The following is a 23,894-nucleotide window of genomic DNA, read 5'->3' as shown; positions in this document are numbered from 1 at the left end:
ACTTTACTATGAGTTTATGTATTTTTCTATGATTTCAGGTATTTTCTGGCTGAAATTGAGGGACCTGAGCAAAAATCTGATTCAGAGGCTGAAAAGGACTACAGATGCTGTTGGATTCTGACCTCCCTGCACTCGAAGTAAATTTTCTGGAGCTACAGAAGCCCAATTGTCGCGCTCTCAACGGCTTTGGAAAGTAGACATTCTGGGCTTTCCAGCAATATATAATAGCCCATACTTTGCCCGAAATTTGATGGCCTAAACCGGCGTTCCAAATCAGCTCAAGAATGCCCAGCGTTAAACGCCGGAACTGGCACAAGAATGGGAGTTAAACGCCCAAACTGGAACAAAAGCTGGCGTTTAACTCCAAGAGAAGTCTCTACACATGAAAGCTTCAATGCTCAGCCCAAGCACGCACCAAGTGGGTCCGGAAGTGGATTTTTATGTCATTTACTCATTTCTGTAAACCTTAGGCTACTAGTTCTCTACAAATAGGACCTTTTACTATTGTATTTTTATCTTTTGATCACTTTAGATCTCTAGATCATCTTTTGATCATTTTCGATCTTAGGATCATCTTTGGACGTCTAGTTCTTAGATCATGGGGGCTGGCCTCTCGGCCATGCCTAGACCTTGTTCTTATGTATTTTCAACGGTGGAGTTTCTACACACCATAGATTAAGGTGTGGAGCTCTGTTGTACCTCGAGTATTAATGCAATTACTATTGTTCTTCTATTCAATTCAGCTTGTTCTTATTCTAAGATATTCATTCGTACCCAAGAACATGATGAATGTGATGATTATGTGACGCTCATCATCATTCTCACTTATGAACGCGTGCCTGACAACCACTCCCGTTCTACAAGCAAACAAGGCTTGAATGTTTATCTCTTGGATTCCTTAATCAGAATCTTCGTGGTATAAGCTAGAATTGATGGCGGCATTCAAGAGAATCTGGAAGGTCTAAACCTTGTCTGTGGTATTCTGAGTAGGATTCAATGATTGAATGACTGTGACGAGCTTCAAACTCTTGAACATTTTCACTGAGAGGACGGGATTGTAGCCACTGACAACGGTGATGCCCAACATACAGCTTACCATGGAAAGGAGTAAGAAGGATTGGATGAAGACAGTAGGAAAGCAGAGAGACAGAAGGGACAAAGCATCTCCATACGCTTATCTGAAATTCTCACCAATGAATTACATAAGTATCTCTATCTTTATGCTTTATTCATATATCATTCATAACCATTTGAATCTGCCTGACTGAGATTTACAAGGTGACCATAGCTTGGTTCATACCAACAATCTCCGTGGGATCGACCCTTACTCGCATAAGGTTTATTACTTGGACGACCCAGTGCACTTGCTGGTTAGTTGTGCGAAGTTGTGATAAAGAGTTGAGATTGCAATTGAGCGTACCATGTTAATGGCGCCATTGATGATCACAATTTCGTGCACCAAGTTTTTGGCGCCGTTGCCGGGGATTGTTGAGTTTGGACAACTGACGGTTCATCTTGTTGCTTAGATTACGCATTTTTCAGAGTTCTTAAGAATGAATTCTACTGTTTCAAGGTGATGTTCTTATCATCACCAAAGCTGATTGATTCTCATCAATTTAGCTCTTGAATGCAATGTCCTGCTGAAGCTTGGCTAGCCATGTCTAATTTCTTTAGACTAAAGCTTTAGACTAACATTGCATGATTCCTGGAATTCTCATTAGGAATTTTGATATCTTTATTTTCTTTTCCACTTAATTTTCGAAAAATCCAAAAAAAATTACAAAATCAAAAAAACCAAAAATATTGTATGTTTCTTGTTGAGTCTAGTGTCTCATTTTAAGTTTGGTGTCAATTGCATGTTTCTGTTCTTCTTGCATTCATTTATGTGTCTTCATTAATCTTCAAGTTGTTCTTGATGATTTTCTTGTTCTGATCTTTAAATTCTCTTGTCTTGAGTGTTTTGTTGTTTCTCATATGCATTCTCATTTGTTAGTGTCAGTAGTATACAAACTTCTAAACTTGGTGTCTTGTATGCATTGTTTATTTGATTTTAGTTGCATTGTGTCTATTCCTCATTATAAAAAAATCCAAAAATATTTTTAATTTATGTCTTTTCAAGTCAATAATACAGAGAATTGAAGATTCAGAACATACAGTAGAGGAATTACACAGAAAAAGCTGGGCGTTCAAAACACCCAGTGAGGAAGGCAAACTGGCGTTTAATGCCCAAAAGGGTAGTGCTTTGGGCGTTAAATGCCAGAATGTGCACCATTCTGGGCGTTTAACGCCAGGATGGCACAAGAGGGAAGATTCTGTTTTTAAATCAATTTTTTTTCAAGTTTTCAAAATTTTTCAAAATCAAATCTTTTTCAAATCAAATCTTTTCAATCAAATCTTTTTCAAAATCAATTTCTTTCCATTTTCAAAAATACTTGCTATCAATTAATGATTTGATTCAACATTTCATTTATGTTGCCTTTTCTGTTGAGAAAGGTTTAATGTTTGAATCATATCTTTTCTTGTTAGCCAAGTCATTAATTTTTTTAAAATCAAATCTTTTTTTAATTGTTTTTCAAATCATATATTCTCCATCACATCTTTTTAAACCATAACTTTTCAATCATATCTTTTAATCACATCTTTTTCAAAATAGTTTTCAATCATATCTTTTTAATTTCTAATTTCAAAATCTTTTCCAAAAATCACTTGATTTCTTTTCCACTCTTAGTTTTCGAAAATCAATTAGTATTTTTCAAAATGTTTTTAAATCTTTTTAATTTATTTTCGAAAATTTCTTCCCCTCTTTTCACATCCTTCTATTTATGGACTAACACTTCTCCTCAATGGACAATTCAAACTCTGTCTTTGGTGATAAGTTCGAATTCTTCTACCTCCTCCTTCTATTTTTCTTTTCCTCTGACACCTCAAGGAATCTCTATACTGAGACATAGAGGATTCCATATTTTCTTGTTCTCTTCTCTTTCATATGAGCAGGAGCAAAGACAAAAGCATTCTTGTTGAAGCTGACCTTGAACCTGAAAGGACCTTGAAGCGAAAGCTAAGAGAAGCTAAGGCACAACTCTCTGTAGAGGACCTAACAGAAATCTTCAAAGAAGAAGAACCCATGGCAGCCGAAAACAACAACAATGCCAACAATGCAAGGAAGGTGCTGGGTGACTTTACTGCACCTACTCCCGACTTCTATGGGAGAAGCATCTATATCCCTGCCATTGGAGCAAACTACTTTGAGCTTAAGCCTCAATTAGTTTCTCTAATGCAACAAAATTGCAAGTTCCATGGACTTCCATTGGAAGATCCTCATCAGTTTTTAGCTGAATTCTTGCAAATCTGTAACACTGTCAAGACTAATGGGGTTGACCCTGAGGTCTACAGACTTATGCTATTCCCTTTTGCTGTAAGAGACAAAGCTAGGATATGGTTGGATTCACAACCTAAAGAAAGCCTAAACTCTTGAGAAAATCTAGTCAATGCCTTCTTGGCAAAGTTCTTTCCACCTCAAAAATTGAGTAAGCTTAGAGTGGAAGTCCAAACCTTCAGACAGAAAGAAGGAGAATCCCTCTATGAAGCTTGGGAAAGATATAAACAATTGATCAGAAAGTGTCCATCAGACATGCTTTCTGAATGGAGCATCATAGGTATCTTCTATGATGGTCTGTCTGAACTGTCCAAGATGTCATTGGATAGCTCTGCTAGAGGATTTCTTCATCTGAAGAAGACGCCTGCAGAAGCTCAAGAGCTCATTGAAATGGTTGCAAATAACCAATTCATGTACACTTCTGAAAGGAATCCTATGAACAATGGGACGAATCAGAAGAAAGGAGTTCTTGAGATTGATACTCTGAATGCCATATTGGCTCAGAAAAAAATATTGACTCAGCAAGTCAATATGATTTCTCAAAGTCTGTCTGGAATGCAAGCTGCACCAGGCAGTACTAAGGATGCTTCATCTGAAGAAGAAGCTTATGATCCTGAGAACCCTTCAATGGAAGAGGTGAACTACATGGGAGAACCCTATGGAAACACCCATAATTCTTCATGGAGAAATCATCCAAATCTCTCATGGAAGGATCAACAGAGACCTCAACAAGGTTTCAACAATAATAATGGTGGAAGAAATAGGTTTAGCAATGGCAAGCCTTTTCCATCATCTTCTCAGCAACAGACAGAGAATTCTAAGCAGAGCCATTCTAACTTAGCAACCATGGTCTCTGATCTAATCAAAACCACTCAAAGTTTCATGACTGAAACAAGGTCCTCCATTAGAAACTTGGAGGCACAAGTGGGATAGCTGAGCAAGAAAATTACTGAACTCCCTCCTAGTACTCTTCCAAGCAATACAGAAGAGAATCTAAAAGGAGAGTGTAAGGCCATCAACATGGCCGAACTTGGAGAGGATGAAGAGGCAGTGAGCGCCACTGAGGAAGACCTCAATGGACGTCCACTGGCCTCCAATAAGTTCCCTAATGAGGAACCAAGGGAATCTGAGGCTCACACTGAGACCATAGAGATTCCATTGGATTTACTTCTGCCATTCATGAGCTCTGATGAGTATTCTTCCTCTGAAGAGGATGAGTATGTCACTGAAGAACAAGTTGCTAAATACCTTGGAGCAATCATGAAGCTAAATGACAAGTTATTTGGAAATGAGACTTGGGAGGATGAATCCCCTTTGCTCACCAAGGAACTGGATGACTTGTCTAGGCAAAAATTACCTCAAAAGAGACAAGATCCTGGGGAGTTTTCAATAACTTGTACCATAGGCACTGGTGCGCGAAATTGTGAACAATACTTTTCACAACTCTCATAATCCCCGGTCATGAGCCCCAAATACTTGGTAGCTCAATACCATGGCATTACACAACTTCGCACAACTAACCAGCAAGTGCACTGGGTCGTCCAAGTAATAAACCTTACGCGAGTAAGGGTCGATCCCACGGAGATTGTTAGTATGAAGCAAGCTATGGTCATCTTGTAAATCTTAGTCAGGCAAACTCAAATGGATATGGTGATGAACGCATAAAACATAAAGATAGAGATAGAGATACTTATGTAATTCATTGATAGGAACTTCAGATAAGCGCATGAAGATGCCTTCCCTTCCGTCTCTCTGCTTTCCTACTGTCTTCATCCAATCCTTCTTATTCCTTTCCATGGCAAGCTTGTGTAGGGTTTCACCGTTGTCAATGGCTACCTCCCATCCTCTTAGTGAAAACGTTTGCCTATGCTCTGTCACAGCATGGGGTAATCAGCTGTCGGTTCTCGGTCAGGCCGGAATAGAATCCATCGATTCTTTTGCGTCTGTCACTAACGCCCCGCCTGCTAGGAGTTTGAAGCACGTCACAGTCATTCAATCATTGAATCCTACTCAGAATACCACAGACAAGGTTAGACCTTCCGGATTCTCTTGAATGCTGCCATCAGTTCTTGCCTATACCACGAAGACTCTGATCTCACGGAATGGTTGGCTCGTTTGTCAGGCGAGCACTCGGTTGTCAGGCGATCAACCATGCATCGTGCAATCAGGAATCCAAGAGATATTCACCCAATCGAAGGTAGAACGGAGGTGGTTGTCAGTCACACGTTCATAGGTGAGAATGATGATGAGTGTCACGGATCATCACATTCATCAAGTTGAAGAACAAGTGATATCTTAGAACAAGAACAAGCGGAATTGAATGGAAGAACAATAGTAATTGCATTAATACTCGAGGTACAGCAGAGCTCCACACCTTAATCTATGGTGTGTAGAAACTCCACCGTTGAAAATACATAAGAACAAGGTCTAGGCATGGCCGAATGGCCAGCCTCCCAAAGAGGGTTCAATCATAAAAACATGATCAAAAGATGAAAATACAATAGTAAAAGGTCCTACTTATAGAAAACTAGTAGCCTAAGGTTTACAGGAATGAGTAAATGACATAAAAATCCACTTCCGGGCCCACTTGGTGTGTGCTTGGGCTGAGCAATGAAGCATTTTCGTGCAGAGACTTCTCTTGGAGTTAAACGCCATCTTTTATGCCAGTTTGGGCGTTTAACTCCCATTTTGGTGCCAGTTCCAGCGTTTAACGCTGGGATTTCTGAGGGTGACTTTGAACGCCAGTTTGGGCCATCAAATCTTGGGCAAAGTATGGACTATCATATATTGCTGGAAAGCCCAGGATGTCTACGTTCCAACGCCGTTGAGAGCGCGCCAATTGGGCTTCTGTAGCTCCAGAAAATCCACTTCGAGTGCAAGGAGGTCAGAATCCAACAGCATCTGCAGTCCTTTTTGGTCTCTGAATCAGATTTTTGCTCAGGTCCCTCAATTTCAGCCAGAAAATACCTGAAATCACAGAAAAACACACAAACTCATAGTAAAGTCCAGAAAAGTGAATTTTAACTAAAAACTAATAAAAATATACTAAAAATTAACTAGATCATACTAAAAACATACTAAAAACAATGCCAAAAAGTATACAAATTATCCGCTCATCACAACACCAAACTTAAATTGTTGCTTGTCCCCAAGCAACTGAAAATCAAATAAGATAAAAAGAAGAGAATATGCAATGAATTCCAAAAACATCTATGAAGATCAGTATTAATTAGATGAGCGGGGCTTTTAGCTTTTTGCCTCTGAATAGTTTTGGCATCTCACTCTATCCTTTGAAATTCAGAATGGTTGGCTTCTTTAGGAACTTAGAATCCAGATAGTGTTAATGATTCTCCTAGTAAAGTATGATGATTCTTGAACAAAGCTACTTATTGAGTCTTGGCTGTGGCCCAAAGCACTCTGTCTTCCAGTATTACCACCGGATACATACATGCCACAGACACATAATTGGGTGAACCTTTTCAGATTGTGACTCAGCTTTGCTAAAGTCCCCAATTAGAGGTGTCCAGGGTTCTTAAGCACACTCTTATTTGCCTTGGATCACAACTCTTATTTCTCTATAAAAAATTTTTTCGTTTTCTTTTCTTTCTTTTTTTTTCGAATTTTTTTTTTTTGAATAGAAATGCTTTTTTTCTTGCTTCAAGAATCATTTTGATGATTTTTCAGATTCTCAGTAACATGTCTCCTTTTTCATCATTCTTTCAAGAGCCAACATTCATAAACCACAAATTCAAGATACATATGCACTGTTTAAGCATACATTCAGAGAACAACAGTATTGCCACCACATCAAAATAATTAAACTGTTATAAAATTCAAAATTCATGCAATTCTTCCTTTTTCAATTAAGCACGTTTTTATTTAAGAAAGGTGATGGATTCATAGGACATTCATAACTTTAAGGCATAGACACTAAGACACTAATGATCACAAGACACAAACATGGATACACATAAGCATAAAAATTCGAAAAACAGAAGAATAAAGAACAAGGAAATCAAAGAACGGGTCCACCTTAGTGATGGCGGCTCTTTCTTCCTCTTGAAGATCCTATGGAGTGCTTGAGCTCCTCAATATCTCTTCCTTGTCTTTTTTGCTCCTCCCTCATGATTCTTTGGTCTTCTCTAATTTCATGAAGGATGATGGAGTGTTCTTGATGCTCCACCCTTAGTTGTCCCATGTTGGAACTCAACTCTTCTAGGGAGGTGTTTAGTTGCTCCCAATAGTTTTGTGGAGGAAAGTGCATCCCTTGAGGAATCTCAGGGATCTCATGATGAGTGGGATCTCTTGTGTGCTCCATCCTTTTCTTAGTGATGGGCTTGTCCTCATCAATGGGGGTGTCTCCCTCTATGTCAACTCCAACTGAATAACAGAGGTGACAAATGAGATGAGGAAAGGCTAACCTTGCCAAGGTAGAGGACTTGTCCACCACCTTATAGAGTTCTTGGGCTATAACCTCATGAACCTCTATTTCTTCTCCAATCATGATGCTATGGATCATGATAGCCCGGTCTATGGTAACTTCGGACCGGTTGCTAGTGGGAATGATTGAGCGTTGTATAAACTCCAACCATCCTCTAGCCACGGGCTTGAGGTCATGCCTTCTCAATTGAACCGGCTTTCCTCTTGAATCTCTCTTCCATTGGGCGCCCTCTTCACATATGACTGTGAAGACTTGGTCCAACCTTTGATCAAAGTTGACCCTTCTAGTGTAAGGATGTTCATCTCCTTGCATCATAGGCAAGTTGAACGCCAACCTCACACTTTCCGGACTAAAATCAAGTATTTCCCCCAAACCATAGTAAGATAATTCTTTGGATTCGGGTTCACACTTTGGTCATGGTTCTTGGTGATCCATGCATTGGCATAGAACTCTTGAACCATCAAGATTCCGACTTGTTGAATGGGGTTGGTGAGAACTTCCCAACCTCTTTTTCGGATCTCATGTCGGATCTCCGGATATTCACCCTTTTTGAGTGAAAAAGGGACCTCGGGGATCACCTTCTTCAAGGCCACAACTTCATAGAAATGGTCTTGATGCACCCTTGAGATGAATCTCTCCATCTCCCATGACTCGGAGGTGGAAGCTTTTGCCTTCCCTTTCCTCTTTCTAGAGGTTTCTCCGGCCTTGGATGCCATAAATGGTTATGGAAAAACAAAAAGCAATGCTTTTACCACACCAAACTTAAAATGTTTGCTCGTCCTCGAGCAAAAGAAGAAAGAAGAGAGTAGAAGAGGAAGAAATGAGGAGAAAGGGAATGGCTTTGTATTCGGCCAAAGGGGAGAGAAATGGTGTTGAAGGTGTGTGAAAATGAAGGAGTGAAGGAGGGTTTATATAGGAGAGGGGGAGAGGGATGTTCGGCCATTTGAGGGTGGGTTTGGGTGGGAAAGTGGTTTGAATTTGAATGGTGGGGTAGGTGGGGTTTTATGAAGGATGGATGTGAGTGGTGAAGAGAAAGATGGGATTTGATAGGTGAGGGGTTTTTGGGGAAGAGGTGTTGAGGTGATTGGTGAAGAAGAGAGAGAGTGGTAGGGTAGGTGGGGATCCTGTGGGGTCCACAGATCCTGAGGTGTCAAGGAAAAGTCATCCCTGCACCAAATGGCGTGCAAAATCACGTTTTGTGCCATTTCTGGCGTTAAACGCCGGACTGGTGCCCATTTCTGGCGTTTAACGCCAGCTTCTTGCCCTTCTCTAGCGTTTAACGCCAATCTGGTGCCCCTTTCTGGCGTTAAACGCCCAGAATGGTGCCAGACTGGGCGTTAAACGCCCAACAGCTAACCTCACTGGCGTTTAAACGCCAGTAGGTGCGTCCTCCAGGGTGTGCTGTTTTTCTTCCTGTTTTTCATTCTGTTTTTGCTTTTTTTCATTAATTTTGTGACTTCTTATGATCATCAACCTACAAAAGACATAAAATAACAAAAGAAAATAGTTAATTATAAAACATTGGGTTGCCTCCCAACAAGCGCTTCTTTAATGTCATTAGCTTGACAGAGGACTCTCATGGAGCCTCACAGGTACTTAGAGCCATGTTGGGACCTCCCAACACCAAACTTAGAGTTTGAATGTGGGGGTTCAACACCAAACTTAGAGTTTGGTTGTGGCCTCCCAACACCAAACTTAGAGTTTGACTGTGGGGGCTCTGTTTGGCTCTGTTTTGAGAGAAGCTCTTCATGCTTCTTCTCCATGGTGATAGAGGGATATCCTTGGGCCTTAAACACCAAGGATTCTTCATTCACTTGAATGATCAACTCTCCCCTATCAACATCAATCATAGCCTTTGTTGTGGCTAGGAAGGGTCTGCCAAGGATGATGGATTCATCCATACACTTCCCAGTCTCTAGGACTATGAAATCAGTAGGGATGTAATGGTCCTCAACTTTAACCAGAACATCCTCTACAAGTCCATAGGCTTGTTTTCTTGAGTTGTCTGCCATCTCTAGTGAGATTTTTGCAGCTTGCACCTCAAAGATCCCTAATTTCTCCATTACAGAGAGAGGCATGAGGTTTACACTTGACCCTAAGTCACACAAGGCCTTCTTGAAGGTCATGGTGCCTATGGTACAAGGTATTGAAAACTTGCCAGGATCCTGCCTCTTTTGAGGCAGTTTCTGCCTAGACAAGTCATCCAGTTCTTTGGTGAGCAAAGGGGGTTCATCCTCCCAAGTCTCATTTCCAAATAACTTGTCATTTAGCTTCATGATTGCTCCAAGGTATTTAGCAACTTGCTCTTCAGTGACATACTCATCCTCTTCAGAGGAAGAATACTCATCAGAGCTCATGAATGGCAGAAGTAAGTCCAATGGAATCTCTATGGTCTCATTTTGAGCCTCAGATTCCCATGGTTCCTCATTGGGGAACTCATTGGAGGTCAGTGGACGTCCAGTGAGGTCTTCCTCAGTGGCGTTCACTGCCTCTTCTTCCTCCCAGAATTCGGCCATGTTAATAGCCTTGCACTCTCCTTTTGGATTTTCTTCAGTATTGCTTGGGAGAGTACTAGGAGGGAGTTCAGTAATTTTCTTGCTCAGCTGACCCACTTGTCCTTCCAAGTTTCTAATGGAGGACCTTGTTTCAGTCATGAAACTTTGAGTGGTTTTGATTAGATCAGAGACCATGGTTGCTAAGTCAGAGGTATTCTGCTTAGAACTCTCTGTCTGTGGTTGAGAAGATGATGGAAAAGGCTTGCTATTGCTAAACCGATTTCTTCCACCATTATTGTTATTGAAACCTTGTTGAGGTCTCTGTTGATCCTTCCATGAAAGATTTGGATGATTCCTCCATGAAGGATTATAGGTGTTTCCATAGGGTTCTCCCATGTAATTCACCTCTTCTATTGAAGGGTTCTCAGGATCATAAGCTTCTTCCTCAGATGAAGCTTCCTTAGTACTGCTTGGTGCATTTTGCATTCCAGACAGACTTTGAGAAATCATATTGACTTGTTGAGTCAATATTTTGTTCTGAGCCAAAATGGCATTCAGAGTGTCAATCTCAAGAACTCCTTTCTTCTGACTAGTCCCATTGTTCACAGGATTCCTTTCAGAAGTATACATGAATTGGTTATTTGCAACCATTTCAATAAGTTCTTGAGCTTCAGTAGGCGTCTTCTTCAGATGAAGAGATCCTCCAGCAGAGCTATTGGTGGACGAAATTGTATCTCTTTATGGAATATGATAATAGAGCCTGGTCCAAGATCAACTTCGTTCAACTAACCAGCAAGTGCACTGGGTCGTCCAAGTAATACCTTACGTGAGTAAGGGTCGATCCCACAGAGATTATTGGCTTGAAGCAATCAATGTTATTTTATTTGTCTTAGTCAGGATACCAATAGGATTCTTTAGCCTCGTATTTTAATAAAGAAAAAGGACATAAAATAATTAGTTATTACTTGAACAATAGAGTTACTTGTTTATAAAGGACTGTGGAATATGTTGGAGTTTTGGAGATGCTTTGTCCTTTGAACTTCAACTCTTCCTTGAAATCCTCTTCTCACACGCAAGTTCCCTCCATGGCAAGCTCTATGTAGGGTGTCACCGTTGTCAGTGGCTACTTCCCATCCTCTCAGTGAAAACGTTCCTATGCTCTGTCACAGCACGGCTAATCATCTGTCGGTTCTCAATCAGGTTGGAATAGAATCCATTGATTCTTTTGCGTCTGTCACTAACGCCCAGCCCTCAGGAGTTTGAAGCACGTCACAGTCATTCAATCCCGGAATCCTACTCGGAATACCACAGACAAGGTTTAAACTTTCCGGATTCTCATGAATGCCGCTATCAATCCGGCTTATACCACGAAGATTCTGTTGGGGAATCTAAGAGATATTCATTCAATCTGGTGTAGAACGGAGGTGGTTGTCAGGCACACGTTCATGGATTGAGGAAGGTGATGAGTGTCACAGATCATCACCTTCTTCACAATTAAGCGCGAATAAACATCTTAGATAAGAACAAGCGTGTTTGAATGGAAAACAAAGGAATTGTATTAAATCATCGAGACGCTGCAGAGCTCCTCACCCCCAACAATGGAGTTTAGAGACTCATGCCGTCACAAAGTATGTAATTCAGATCTGAAAATGTCATGAGGTACAAGATATGTCTGTAAAAGTTGTTTAAATAGTAAACTAGTAACCTAGGTTTACAGAAAATGAATAAACTAAGATAATTGGTGCAGAAATCCACTTCTGGGGCCCACTTGGTGTGTGCTGGGGCTGAGACTAAAGCTTTCCACGTGTAGAGGCCTTTCTTGGCGTTAAACTCCAGGTTATGACGTGTTTTGGGCGTTCAACTCTGGATCATGACGTTTTTCTGGAGTTTAACTCCAGACAGCAGCGTGAACTTGGCGTTCAACGCCAAGTTACGTCATCTATCCTTGCGTAAAGTATGGACTATTATATATTGCTGGAAAGCCCTAGATGTCTACTTTCCAACGCCGTTAAGAGCGCGCCATTTGGACTCCTGTAGCTCCAGAAAATCCATTTCGAGTGCAGGGAGGTCAGGATCCAACAGCATCAGCAGTCCTTTTTCAGCCTAAGTCAGATTTTTGCTCAGCTCCCTCAATTTCAGCCAGAAAATACCTGAAATCACAGAAAAATACACACACTCATAGTAAAGTCCAGAAATATGATTTTTGCCTAGAAACTAATAATATTCTACTAAAAACTAATTAAAACATACTAAAATCTACATGAAATTACCCCCAAAAAGCGTATAAAATATCCGCTCATCACAACACCAAACTTAAACTGTTGCTTGTCCTCAAGCAACTAGATGAATAAAAGAGGATAAAAATAAATCAAGAAGCAATAATATCTCAGAGTTTTAAGTGAAGCTCAGATTCTAATTAGATGAGCGGGGCTAGTAGCTTTTTGCTTCCAAATAGTTTTGGCATCTCACTTTATCCTTTGAAATTCAGAATGATTGGCATCCATAGGAACTCAGAAGTCAGATAGTATTATTGATTTTCCTAGTTAAGTATGTTGATTCTTGAACACAGATACTTTTATGAGTCTTGGCCGTGGCCCTAAGCACTTTGTTTTCCAGTATTACCACCGGATACATAAATGCCACAGACACATAACTGGGTGAACCTTTTCAGATTGTGACTCAGCTTTGCTAGAGTCCCCAGTTAGAGGTGTCCAGAGCTCTTAAGCACACTCTTTTTGCTTTGGATCACGACTTTAACCACTCAGTCTCAAGCTTTTCACTTGGACCTTCATGACACAAGCACATGGTTAGGGACAGCTTGATTTAGCCGCTTAGGCCTGGATTTTATTTCCTTGGGCCCTCCTATCCATTGATGCTCAAAGCCTTGGATCCTTTTTACCCTTGCCTTTTGGTTTTAAGGGCTATTGGCTTTTTCTGCTTGCTTTTTCTTTTTCTTTCTAAATTTTTTTTTTTCGCCACTTTTTTTTTTCACAAGCTTTTGCTTTTTCACTGCTTTTTCTTGCTTCAAGAATCAATTTCATGATTTTTCAGATCATCAATAACATTTCTCTTTGTTCATCATTCTTTCAAGAGCCAACAATTTTAACATTCATAAACAACAAGATCAAAAATATGCACTGTTCAAGCATTCATTCAGAAGACAAAAAGTATTGCCACCACATATAAATAATTAGAATTTTCCTTATTAAGAACTCGAAAAAATTAAATTGCCTCTTTATTCTACAAATCTACTATTTTATTCATGTTTGATGATGATGGGAGAAATAAATTATAACTTAATTGGAAATACAACCAAAATAGATATGCTAAGTACTACTACTCCTATAATACTTCTAAGGTAAAATCCTATAATAATACTATCACAGAGTTAAGGCTAGAATTAGAACTTAACAACCTGTATTTTAGGAAGTGGATGTTCCTCTAGTCTGTGGGGTGCCTTCAAGAATTAATTTCTGACGCTTCAGCTCCCTTAAGTTCACATCCTTGCTCTTCCTGTTCTCTTAGGTGCCATGATCTTAATGAGTTTTAGCTCAGTGATCATGGCAAATCACACCAAACTTAGAGGTTTGCTTGTCCTCAAGCAAAAGAAAGGAAAGGAGAGGAGTAGAAGGAGAGGCATTTTCGAAAAAAGATAAGATGAGTTGAAAAAGATATGAGAAGAAATTAAAAATATTTGAAAAAGAATTGGATTGGAAAAAGATTTGTGTTTATGAATTAAGATACATTTGATATTTTTGAAAAAGGGATTTTAGAAATTAGGGTTCTTAGAAAAACCAATTTGATTTTGAAGGATGACATTTTGAAACATGTTTATGCAAGAAATCATGAATTGAAACTTAAAAATTTAGAAAAATTGTAAAGAAAAACGAATTTTACCTCCTCCCCACCATCCTGGCGTTAAACGCCCAACTGCTGCATGGTTTGGGCGTTTAACGCCCAAATGTTGCTTCTCCTGGGCGTTCAACGCCCAGCTGATGCATCTTTCTGGCGTTGAACGCCAGGAAGTCCTTTGTTACTGGGCGTTTTTCTGAACGCCCAGGATGCTAGCAGATTGGCGTTAAACGCCCAGAAGGTGCATCTTTCTGGCGTTTAACGCCCAGAAGATGCTCCTTTCTGGCGTTTAACGCCCAGAAGGCTACCCTTACTGGCGTTGAACGCCCAGTGGGTGCTTCTTTTGGGCGTTCAACGCCCAAAATGCTTCTTACTGGCTTTTTCACGCCAGTGAGCTTCCAATTTCCCTTATAACTCTGTGAATCCAACCAATTGCTATTTCACCTTTGAAGATACTTGAACCTAAACCTGTAAAGAAAAGAAAATTTATTTAATTAGTAAATAAACTTAGGAAATGGCTGGGTTGCCTCCCAGCAAGCGCTTCTTTAATGTCATTAGCTGGACCACTGAGCTCTAATCAAGTCTCAGTTTTGAACATTCTTGCTCGAAGTTGCTTTCAAGATAATGTTTAATTCTCTGTCCATTAACAATGAACTTTTTGTTAGATTCATTATCCTGAAGCTCTACGTATCCATATGGTGACACACTTGTAACTACATATGGACCTCTCCACCGGGATTTTAATTTCCCAGGGAATAATTTGAGCCTAGAATTGAATAGCAGAACTTTCTGTCCTGGCTCAAAGACTCTGGATGACAATTTCTTATCATGCCATCTTTTTGCTTTCTCCTTGTAAATTTTTGCATTCTCGAAAGCATTGAGTCTAAATTCCTCTAGCTCATTTAACTGGAGCAATCGTTTTTCTCCAGCTAACTTGGCATCAAGGTTTAGGAATCTGCTTGCCCAATAGGCCTTGTGTTCCAGTTCCACTGGCAAGTGACATGCCTTTCCATACACAAGCTGGTATGGAGAGGTCCCTATAGGGGTCTTAAATGCTGTTCTGTATGCCCACAGAGCATCATCCAAGCTTCTTGCCCAATCCTTTCTACGGTTAATTACAGTCCGTTCCAGGATTCTTTTGAGTTCTCTATTTGAGACTTCAGCTTGCCCATTAGTTTGTGGGTGATATGGAGTAGCTACCCTGTGGCTAACTCCATAACGTACCAGAGCAGAGTAAAGCTGTTTATTGCAAAAATGAGTGCCCCCATCACTGATTAATACTCTAGGGATACCAAATCTGCTGAAAATATTTTTCTGGAGGAATTTTAACACTGTTTTAGTGTCATTAGTGGGTGTTGCAATAGCCTCCACCCATTTGGATACATAATCCACTGCCACCAGAATATAAGTGTTTGAGTATGATGGTGGGAAAGGTCCCATGAAGTCAATACCCCATACATCAAACAACTCAATCTCCAAGATTCCTTGTTGAGGCATGGCATAACTGTGAGGTAAGTTGCCTGATCTTTGGCAACTGTCACAATTAAGCACAAATGCTCGGGAATCTTTATAGAGAGTAGGCCAGTAGAAGCCACTTTGGAGGACTCTTGTGGCTGTTCGCTCACTTCTAAAGTGTCCTCCATACTGTGATCCATGGCAATGCCAAAGGATCTTCTGTGCTTCCTCTTTAGGCACACATCTACGGATTACTCCGTCTGCACATCTCTTGAAGAGATATGGTTCATCCCAAAGATAGTACTTTGCATCTGTGATTAATTTCTTTGATTGCACCCTATTGTACTCTTTGGGTATAAATCTCACTGCCTTGTAGTTTGCAATGTCTGCAAACCATGGCACTTCCTGATGGCAAAAAGTTGCTCATCCGGAAAGGTTTCAGAGATCTCAGTGAGAGGGAGGGACGCCCCTTCCACTGGTTCTATTCGGGACAGGTGATCTGCCACTTGATTCTCTGTCCCTTTTCTGTCTCTTATTTCTATATCAAACTCTTGCAGAAGCAACACCCATCTGATGAGTCTGGGTTTTGAATCCTGCTTTGTGAGTAGATATTTAAGAGCAGCATGATCAGTGTACACAATCACTTTTGATCCTACTAAATAGGATCTGAATTTGTCAATGGCGTAAACCACTGCTAGTAGCTCTTTTTCTGTGGTTGTGTAATTCTTCTGTGCATCATTTAGAACACGGCTGGCATAGTAAATGACGTGCAGAAGCTTGTCATGCCTTTGTCCCAACACTGCACCAATGGCATGGTCACTGGCATCACACATTAGTTCAAATGGTAATGTCCAGTCTGGTGCAGAGATTATTGGTGCTGTAACCAGTTTAGCTTTCAGAGTCTCAAATGCCTGCAGACACTCTTTATCAAAGATAAATGGCGTGTCTGCAGCTAGCAGGTTGCTCAGAGGTTTGGCGATCTTTGAAAAATCCTTTATAAACCTCCTATAGAATCCTGCATGCCCCAGAAAGCTTTTGATTGCCTTAACATTAGCAGGTGGTGGTAATTTTTCAATTACTTCTACCTTAGCTTGATCCACCTCTATTCCCTTGTTTGAAATTTTGTGCCCAAGGACAATTCCTTCAGTCACCATAAAGTGACATTTTTCCCAGTTTAAAACCAGGTTGGTCTCTTGGCATCTTTTCAGAACAAGTGCTAAATGGTTAAGGCAGGAGCTAAATGAGTCTCCAAATACTGAAAAGTCATCCATGAAGACTTCCAGGAATTTTTCCACCATATCAGAGAAAATTGAGAGCATGCACCTCTGAAAGGTTGCAGGTGCATTGCATAGGCCAAATGGCATCCTTCTGTATGCAAATACTCCAGATGGGCATGTGAATGCCGTTTTCTCCTGATCCTGGGGATCTACTGCAATTTGATTATAACCTGAATATCCATCCAGGAAGCAGTAGTATTCATGACCTGCTAGTCTTTCTAGCATCTGGTCTATGAATGGTAAAGGAAAATGATCCTTTCTGGTGGCTGTATTGAGCCTTCTGTAATCAATACACATACGCCACCCTGTAACTGTTCTTGTAGGAACCAGTTCATTTTTTTCATTATGAATCACTGTCATGCCACCCTTCTTAGGGACAACTTGGACAGGGCTCACCCAGGGGCTGTCAGAAATAGGATAAATAATCCCAGCCTCTAGTAATTTAGTGACCTCTTTTTGCACCACTTCTTTCATAGCTGGATTCAGCCGCCTTTGTGGTTGAACCACTGGCTTGGCGTCATCCTCCAGCAAGATTTTGTGCATGCATCTGGCTGGGCTAATGCCCTTAAGATCACTAATGGACCACCCAAGAGCTGTCTTGTGCGTCCTTAGCACTTGAATTAGTGCTTCCTCTTCCTGTGGCTCTAAGGCAGAGCTTATAATCACAGGAAAGGTTTCACCTTCTCCCAGAAATGCATATTTTAGGGAAGGTGGTAATGGCTTGAGCTCGGGTTTAGGAGGTTTCTCCTCTTCCTGAGGGATTTTCGGAGGTTCCACTATTTTCTCTGACTCCTCCAGATCAGGCTGGACGTCTTTAAAGATGTCCTCTAGCTCTGATTCGGGACTCTCAGCCATATTGACCTCTCTTACCAGAGAGTCAATAATATCAACACTCATGCAGTCATTTGGGGTGTCTGGATGTTGCATGGCTTTGACAACATTCAACTTGAACTCCTCCTCATTGACTCTCAAGGTTACTTCCCCTTTTTGAACATCAATGAGGGTTCGGCCAGTTGCTAGGAAAGGTCTTCCTAGAATGAGAGTTGCACTCTTGTGCTCCTCCATTTCCAGCACCACAAAGTCAGTAGGAAAGGCAAATGGCCCAACCTTGACAATCATGTCCTCAATCATGCCTGATGGGTATTTAATGGAACCATCAGCAAGTTGAAGACATATCCTGGTTGGTTTGATTTCTTCAGTTAAACCAAGCTTCCTGATAGTAGATGCAGGTATTAGGTTGATACTTGCCCCAAGATCACATAAAGCTTGCTTGGTACAATTACCCTCTAATGTGCATGGTATCATAAAGCTCCCAGGATCTTTAAGCTTCTCAGGTAAGCTTTTCAGAATGACTGCACTGCATTCTTCAGTGAGGTAAACCTTTTCAGTTTCCCTCCAATCCTTCTTATGACTTAAGATTTCTTTCATGAACTTAGCATAAGATGGTATTTGCTCAAGTGCTTCTGCAAACGGAATCTTTATTTCAAGAGTCCTGAGATAGTCTGCAAAGCGGGCAAATTGCTTATCCTGTTCCGCTTGGCGGAGTTTTTGAGGATAAGGCATTTTGGCTTTGTATTCCTCAACCTTAGTTGCTGTAGGTTTATTACCTGCAGAAGTGGGTTGGGAAGCCTTTTTAGAAAGGTCAGCACTTGTATGTGACTGATTCCCCACTGGCATTTGAATGCTGGTGGTGGAAGCTGGAGTGGCGTCAAACGCCACTTCCTTGTTTGTTACTGGCGTTTGAACGCCAGAACCATGCTCCCTTTGGGCGTTCAACGCCAGATCCATGCTTGTTTCTGGCGTTGAACGCCAGGAATGAGCATGGTCTGGGCGTTCAGCGCCAGCTTTGTTCCTTTCTGGGCTCTGACTGTCCTCAGAAGGACTTTGAGTATCCACTTGTTCATTTCTTGGTTTCCTGCTGCTTTGAAGTGAGGTATTTAATGTTTTCCCACTTCTTAATTGAACTGCTTGGCATTCTTCTGTTATTTGTTTTGACAGTTGCTTTTCTGTCTGCTTTAATTGTACTTCCATGTTCCTGTTAGCCATTCTTGTTTCCTGTAATATTTCCTTGAATTCGGCTAGCTGCCGAGTTAGAAAATCTAGTTGCTGATTGAATTCATTAGCCTGATCCACTGGACTGAGTTCTGCAGTTACTATTTCAGCTTCTTCTTTCATGGAAGATTCATTGCTTAGGTACAGATGCTGATTTCTGGCAACTGTATCAATAAGCTCTTGAGCTTCTTCAATTGTTTTTCTCATGTGTATAGATCCACCAGCTGAGTGGTCTAGAGAGATCTGAGCTTTTTCTGTAAGCCCATAGTAGAAGATGTCTAATTGCACCCATTCTGAAAACATTTCAGAGGGGCATTTTCTTAGCATCTCTCTGTATCTCTCCCAGGCATCATAAAGAGATTCATTATCTCCTTATTTGAAGCCTTGGATGCTTAGCCTTAGCTGTGTCATCCGTTTTGGAGGGAAATAGTGATTTAGGAATTTTTCTGACAGCTGTTTCCATGATTTTATGCTGTTCTTAGGCTGGTTATTTAACCACCTCTTAGCTTGATCTTTTACAGCAAATGGAAACAGTAGTAATCTGTAGACATCCTGATCCACTTCCTTATCATGTACTGTATCAGCAATTTGCAGAAATTGTGCCAGAAACTCTGTAGGTTCTTCATGTGGAAGACCAGAATACTGGCAGTTTTGCTGCACCATGATAATGAGCTGAGGGTTCAGCTCAAAGCTACTAACTCCAATGGAGGGTATACAGATACTACTCCCATATGAAGCAGTAGTGGGGTTAGCATATGACCCCAGAGTCCTCTTGGACTGTCCATTCATACTTACTTCCATAATGGAATACAAGTTGAGAATTTATATGTTGAGAATTATTTATTCTATAGTAATGGAATAACAAAAAAAATGGGATATAGATATAAAAATATTTTGAAGATATTTTGTGAAAGAAAATTATTTTATATTTTTTTTTTGAATTTTGAATTTTATGATGAAAGAGAAAAACACATAAAAGACACAAGACTTAAAATTTTTAGATCTAACGCTCCTTATTTTCGAAAATTTTTGGAGGGAAAACACCAAGGAACACCAAACTTAAAAATTTTAAGATCAAGACACAAGAAAAACTCAAGAACACTTTGAAGATTCACAAGAACACCAAGAACACAAGAAAGAACACCAAACTTAAAATTTTTAGAAAATCAAGACAAGTTTTCGAAAATTAAAGAAAGATTAACAAGAAAACACCAAACTTAGAATTTGGCACAAGATTAAATCAAAATATTATTTTTGAAAAAGATTTTCAAAAGTACTGGTGCTCCCTCATCAAGAATATAAACCAATGCTTTAGCCAATTGGGAATAAATATGACACTTGATGCAGATATTCCAATTAGTGCTTTAAAAGGAACACAAGTGAAACAAGAAAAGACACAAAGCAATAAAAACTCAAGATCAAACAAGAAAAATAACCAAGAACAACTTGAAGATCAATGAAGAACAAAGATCACAAGTCGAAAATTTTAAAGAAAAATATGAGATATGCAATTGACACCAAACTTAGAACAAGACACTAAAACTCACGAAAATTAGCAATTAATTAAAAGAAAATAATAAATTTTGAAAAGAAATTTTTGAAAAGAAACTATCCTATCAAGATTTAATGACTCTATAACAATAAAAATAAGAATAAAAATAAAAATAAATTATTCCTAATCTAAGAAATAAAATAAGCCTTCAATTGTTCAAACTCAATAATCCCCGGCAACGGCGCCAAAAACTTGGTGGACGAAATTGTATCTCTCTATGGAATATGATAATAGAGCCTGGTCCAAGATCAACTTCGTTCAACTAACCAGCAAGTGCACTGGGTTGTCCAAGTAATACCTTACGTGAGTAAGGGTCCATCCCACAGAGATTATTGGCTTGAAGCAATCAATGTTATTTTATTTGTCTTAGTCAGGATACCAATAGGATTCTTTAGCCTCGTATTTTAATAAAGAAAAAGGACATAAAATAATTAGTTATTACTTGAACAATAGAGTTACTTGTTTATAAAGGACTGTGGAATATGTTGGAGTTTTGGAGATGCTTTGTCCTTTGAACTTCAACTCTTCCTTGAAATCCTCTTCTCACACGCAAGTTCCCTCCATGGCAAGCTCTATGTAGGGTGTCACCGTTGTCAGTGGCTACTTCCCATCCTCTCAGTGAAAACGTTCCTATGCTCTGTCACAGCACGGCTAATCATCTGTCGGTTCTCAATCAGGTTGGAATAGAATCCATTGATTCTTTTGCGTCTGTCACTAACGCCCAGCCCTCAGGAGTTTGAAGCACGTCACAGTCATTCAATCCCGGAATCCTACTCGGAATACCACAGACAAGGTTTAAACTTTCCGGATTCTCATGAATGCCGCTATCAATCCGGCTTATACCACGAAGATTCTGTTGGGGAATCTAAGAGATATTCATTCAATCTGGTGTAGAACGGAGGTGGTTGTCAGGCACACGTTCATGGATTGAGAAAGGTGATGAGTGTCACAGATCATCACCTTCTTCACAATTAAGCGCGAATAAACATCTTAGATAAGAACAAGCGTGTTTGAATGGAAAACAAAGGAATTGTATTAAATCATCGAGACGCTGCAGAGCTCCTCACCCCCAACAATGGAGTTTAGAGACTCGTGCCGTCACAAAGTATGTAATTCAGATCTGAAAATCTCATGAGGTACAAGATATGTTTGTAAAAGTTGTTTAAATAGTAAACTAGTAACCTAGGTTTACAGAAAATGAATAAACTAAGATAATTGGTGCAGAAATCCACTTCTGGGGACCACTTGGTGTGTGCTGGGGCTGAGACTAAATCTTTCCACGTGTAGAGGCCTTTCTTGGCGTTAAACTCCAGGTTATGACGTGTTTTGGGCGTTCAACTCTGGATCATGACGTTTTTCTGGCGTTTAACTCCAGACAGCAGCGTGAACTTGGCGTTCAACGCCAAGTTACGTCGTCTATCCTAGCGTAAAGTATGGACTATTATATATTTCTGGAAAGCCCTGGATGTCTACTTTCCAACGCCGTTGAGAGCGCGCCATTTGGACTCCTGCAGCTCCAGAAAATCCATTTCGAGTGTAGGGAGGTCAGGATCCAACAGCATCAGCAGTCCTTTTTCAGCCTAAGTCAGATTTTTGCTCAGCTCCCTCAATTTCAGCCAGAAAATACCTGAAATCACAGAAAAATACACACACTCATAGTAAAGTCCAGAAATATGATTTTTGCCTAGAAACTAATAATATTCTACTAAAAACTAATTAAAACATACTAAAATCTACATGAAATTACCCCCAAAAAGCGTATAAAATATCCGCTCATCAGCTATCCAAAGACATTTTGGACAGTTCAGAGAGACCATCATAGAAAATACCTATGATGCTCCATTCAGAAAGCATATCAGAGGGACACTTTCTGATTAATTGTTTGTATCTTTCCCAAGCTTCATAGAGGGATTCTCCTTCCTTCTGTCTGAAGGTTTGGACTTCCACTCTAAGCTTACTCAATTTTTGAGGTGGAAAGAACTTAGCCAAGAAGGCATTGACTAGCTTTTCCCAAGAGTCCAGGCTTTCTTTAGGTTGAGAGTCCAACCATGTTCTAGCTCTGTCTCTTACAGCAAAAGGGAATAGCATTAGTCTGTAGACCTCAGGGTCAACCCCATTAGTCTTAACAGTGTCACAGATTTGCAAGAACTCAGCTAAAAACTGATGAGGATCTTCCAATGGAAGTCCATGGAACTTGCAATTCTGTTGCATTAGAGAAACTAATTGAGGCTTAAGCTCAAAGTTGTTTGCTCCAATGGCAGGGATAGAGATGCTTCTCCCATAGAAGTCGGGAGTAGGTGCAGTAAAGTCACCCAGCACCTTCCTTGCATTGTTGGCATTGTTGTTGTTTTCGGCTGCCATGTGTTCTTCTTCTTTGAAGAATTCGGTCAGGTCCTCTAAAGAGAGTTGTGCTTTAGCTTCTCTTAGCTTTCTCTTCAAGGTCCTTTCAGGTTCAGGATCAGGCTCAACAAGAATGCTTTTGTCTTTGCTCCTGCTCATAAGAAAGAGAAGAGAACAAGAAAATGTGAAATCCTCTATGTCACAGTATAGAGAATCCTTGAAGTGTCAGAGGAAAAGAAGAGTAGAAGACAGAAGTAGAAAATTCGAACTTATCAAAGGAGATGGAGTTCGAATTTTGCATTAAGGAATAGCGTTAGTCCATAAATAGAAGGATGTGAGAAGGAGGGAAGTGATTTTCGAAAATCAAGTAAAAAAAATCTTGAAAACATTTTTGAAAAACATTACTTAATTTTCGAAAATGAAAGTGGAAAAGAAATCAAGTGATTTTTGAAAAAGATTTTGAAGTTAGAAATCAAAAAGATTTGATTGAAAACTATTTTGAAAAAGATGTGGTTAAGAAGATATGATTGGTTTTAAAAAGATGAGATTGAGAAGATATGATTTGAAAAATATTTTAAAAAGATTTGATTTTGAAAATTAAAAACTTGACTAACAAGAAAAGATATGATTCAAACATTAAACCTTTCTCAACAGAAAAGGCAACATAATTGATTTGTCGAATCAAATCATTAATTGGTAGCAAGTATCTTTGAGAATGGAAAGAAATTGATTTTTGAAAAAGATTTGATTGAAAAATTGATTTGAAAAAGATTTGATTTTGAAAAGATTTTGAAAACTTGAAAAAAATTTGATTTGAAAACAAAATCTTCCCCCTTGTGCCATCCTGGCATTAAACGCCCAGAATGGTGCACATTCTGGCGTTTAACGCCCAAAATGCTACCCTTTTGGGCGTTAAACGCCCAACCAGGTACCCTGGCTGGCGTTTAAACGCCAGTCTGTCCTTCTTCACTGGGCGTTTTGAACGCCCAGTTTTTTTTCTGTGCAATTCCTCTGCTGTATGTTCTGAATCTTCAATTCTCTGTATTATTGACTT

The 23,894-nt window shown here is 39.9% G+C and overlaps 1 non-coding gene across 1 annotated transcript; it reads left to right on the top strand.

Annotated features, from left to right (window-relative positions):
* The first annotated feature begins 22,348 nt into the window (after positions 1-22,348).
* LOC112704779 (small nucleolar RNA R71) lies at positions 22,349-22,456 on the top strand. The gene has a single exon (XR_003155386.1). It is a non-coding gene; the product is annotated as a small nucleolar RNA R71 (small nucleolar RNA).
* The last annotated feature ends 1,438 nt before the right edge of the window (positions 22,457-23,894 follow it).

Source organism: Arachis hypogaea, chromosome 7 (assembly GCF_003086295.3).
Source record: "Arachis hypogaea cultivar Tifrunner chromosome 7, arahy.Tifrunner.gnm2.J5K5, whole genome shotgun sequence".
Classification (NCBI taxonomy): Eukaryota; Viridiplantae; Streptophyta; class Magnoliopsida; order Fabales; family Fabaceae; genus Arachis; species Arachis hypogaea.
This window is presented reverse-complemented; position numbering and strand designations above follow the sequence as displayed.